Source organism: Furipterus horrens, unplaced genomic scaffold, assembly GCF_987537825.1.
Source record: "Furipterus horrens unplaced genomic scaffold, mFurHor1.1.pri manual_scaffold_5, whole genome shotgun sequence".
In the NCBI taxonomy this organism is placed as follows: Eukaryota; Metazoa; Chordata; class Mammalia; order Chiroptera; family Furipteridae; genus Furipterus; species Furipterus horrens.
This window is the reverse complement of record NW_028327175.1, coordinates 26,331,449-26,335,051: the sequence shown is the minus strand read 5'-3', so window position 1 is coordinate 26,335,051 and position 3,603 is coordinate 26,331,449. Positions and strand designations below refer to the sequence as shown.

The following is a 3,603-nucleotide window of genomic DNA, read 5'->3' as shown; positions in this document are numbered from 1 at the left end:
TTTACTTATTAGGTCGTGATTTTTTTTTTTTTTTTTTTGACAGTAGGAGTTTTCATCTTTAGTCATGTATTTACAGCTTTTCACATATGCACTGACGTATTGCACATATTCTAAAAATCTTGAATGTTTGTTTAAAGAATTGATGGGAGATAATTCCTATTCTTCAATTTAGTAAGAACTCTCTTCCCTACCAGATAATCATTGGATGAATAAATTTAGTTAACTCTTTCAATTTTCACTGTGTTAAAAAATAGATATAACTTTGCAAGTCATGATGCTATCTGAAGCAGAAATTTTGGATCAATAATATCTCAGTGTTCTCCGGATATAAGCATGTAAACATGCCCTTTCTGCTTTGCAAAGAGCCTCTGGAGATTTAGTTCTAGGAACATAAAATATCAAGCACTGTGGACACTTTACCTATTGCAAAACAGTTCTCCTTGCAAATGACACTGACATGCCAGTTCTGTTTGCTATGAGATTTATTTCTTCATGCCTGGCAATTATGAATAACCTTTGAAGAAAAAAAACCACTTAGATCTTGATAAGTCATGTGTACCATTTCAGAAAGTTTCCCTAAGTTCAAAGAACAAGCAAATATCACTGACACCCACAGATTTAAATTTTTCTATCAAAAATTGATAAAAGGATTTTTCTCCTATTTGCTTTTTTTTGTATGTATATATACAATATATGTATATTGTATATATACAATTTATATATAAACAAAAAATATATATATATGTGTGTGTGTGTGTATATATATATATATATATTTGCACTACAGATTGTTTTTGTAAGGTATTTCTTTAGGGTAAGAGAAGAATTTATGGCCTCAAATTGCCTTAACATTTTAGGTCCTTGAGAATTCTCTGAACCTCAAGCATCATTTTAATTTCCTGCAGCAGTTGTTCAAAAAATTTTTTTTTAATTAAGCAAATCGCTAAAGAAAGTAAACCATTCTTCTGTGTGACTAAAGCTAATGGTGATACTTTAGGTCCCTGGGGAATCAAAAACTGCAATTCAGAAAGAAAATACAATGCCAGAAAGATTGCTCTAGCCTACCTGAGTGTTAGACTGAAAGATATTAAAGGGAGATGTATTCCATAGTTATTTTAAATATGTTATATATTTTTTAAACAGTGGAGAGCGAATGCAGTCCCCCACTACCACAAGTAATGCAGTCAAGTTTCCAACTGGAGGAAATTGCAGGGGTCAGCACATCCAGAGTGCAATGGATAAACCTTGCCCTGAGAAAACCACCTTCATGATCATGGAGTTTCCCCTGCCACGTAATCATATGTTCATTATTTTTATAGTACAGAATGGGTGCATAGAAAAACAGATTCTTTTTTAAAGCTCAACCTAGAGTGGAAAAAACACATTTAATACAGAAGGTAAAAAATAAAAATCTGATATGTCAGTAACACAAATATTTTTAGAAAATTGACAAAGTACCAAATAAAGACTCATAATAGAACTATATCCATCAAATATAAAAATAGAGAGAAAAATCTATTCCACTGACTCTCCAATTTTGTTCTTTATCGGGCTTATCCTCAGGCTTCCTCCAGTACAAAACAGTATATCTTTCTTAGGAGCTCCTGTACAGCCCATAGTTAAGAATACAAAGAGGTAAATCAGAAGCTGTAAAAAGATACTGTATTGGTATAAAGGATGAGCTCTCCATTATTTCAACTCTGAGTAGAGCGGACATAAAGTGCTTAAATCCTGATGGAAGACAGATATTTAGGTGACTGGAATTGTATATTTCAAACCATTAGAGCTGAAGCCAGGTTATTTATAACATTAATGGTTATAACATTCAAAAATATACTATGTTTTAGAAAATGCAATGAGAGGAAAATGATCTATTAACAAAAGTATATTGCTCTATGCATAGGAAAATTTTTAAGAGAATCATGCGTTTTGTACATTTGTCTAACCAACTGATTCTATATTTCTTAGTTGTTATTTTTTCTTTTAAATACATTAAATATGTCTCCAAAGGTTGATAAAAAATGTCAGTTCCACAAGTAGCTTAATAAATACTAAAAATCATTTACTGTATGTTGCTCTGAACATTTTACCTTATTATCAATTATATTAAAATATAGTAGTGAATATATTATTTAAGAGTATACATGTAGCATATATTGGCATAATTAGTTTCTGCATATCTCCATAATATTTGCTATGTGTGTCTGTGTATTTGTGTGCATGTGTGTGCTGTGTGTAGGTGTAAAAAATGTATGTGTATTAATATACCTATAACAATGGCTTTTAGCATAACATTTTATAATCAGGGACTTAACAACCAACAAATAAATCATTAAAAAGCATTTGCTATTATTTACTATAACATTTTTGAAATAATTATCTTTCAATTAATGAATTAGTTCTATAAATCTCATTGATTCTTATGTATTTTTATATACATTATATAAATAAATAACAATATTGAATATGAGAAATTTTAAGGTGTGTCAGACCAGACTTACTCACCACTTTTCTCTATGTATATGCACTTACTAATGTCATTTATCTAATGATAAAGAGCATGACTTACGCAGCCAGACTCCTGAGTTCAAATATGTTGCAATGTATCATTTGGGGTGAATTACCGTATCTTTCTGTCCTCCAGTTTCCTGACCTGTAAAACGGGGTTAATAACAGTGTCTATCTCATCAGGCTGTTGTGAGGGTTAAATAAGTTGATAAATGATAGGTACTACAAAGACTGGCTCAGATTTAAGTGTTCTGTTGTCCATAACAATCATAATGATAATTATAATTTTATTTATTTAAAATACTATTATTAATTATCTTGAGTTTAAGAATTACACTAATAATTTATTTTGTCATAATCAACTATTTATATAGTCAATGTGGAAGAACTAACGTTACCAAAAGTTTTCTAAGATAAATACATATGCATCTGCAGGGGAAATTAGATTTCTTTACCAAAATGCCATATGAATTAATATACTATTTGTCATTTGTTTTTCTCACCAGAAATTTCATTACACAGTTATTTCCAAGTAACTATACTCTTTAGTAAACATGGAATATTTATTTACCCAGTTCCTTTTTGTTATTGACCACCCTGTCCCTAGTTACCATCTCTAGTCTGACTGTGTCCAGATCCACATATCTGGCTAAGAATGCAAATGAATGTAGATGTATAAAGATAGATAGATAGATAGATAGATAGAGAGAGAGATAGATAGAGAGATAGATGATAGATAGATAATTTGGAAGCACTTTAAAGGTAATGTGTTCAAAATTGAACTCATCCTTTCTTTCCAGTGATTGCTGAATAAATATGTGGAATTGATGATGATTTCTTTTTATTTCTTTCTTCACATACTTGCTTGAGCTTTTCCAAATGGTCTGAAAGTCATAGCAGACAAGTCATAACTCTGTTATTGAAAATGACAAGCTTAAGGAATGAAGGGAAATATTTTTGAGGATTTCTACATTTTCCATTTTCAAGGAGGATACTGAAAAAATATTCTAATCTCTCAATTTCAATTGAAACAAAAAATACCTTTCATGAAATGATTAAATTAAGTACTGTCTCTCAGTAATAAAATTTTTAATA

At 30.3% G+C, this 3,603-nt stretch overlaps 1 non-coding gene across 1 annotated transcript; it reads right to left on the bottom strand.

Annotated features, from left to right (window-relative positions):
* Positions 1-1,140: 1,140 nt before the first annotated feature.
* Positions 1,141-1,300, bottom strand: LOC150008295 (U1 spliceosomal RNA). The gene has a single exon (XR_016511520.1). It is a non-coding gene; the product is annotated as a U1 spliceosomal RNA (small nuclear RNA).
* Positions 1,301-3,603: the final 2,303 nt, after the last annotated feature.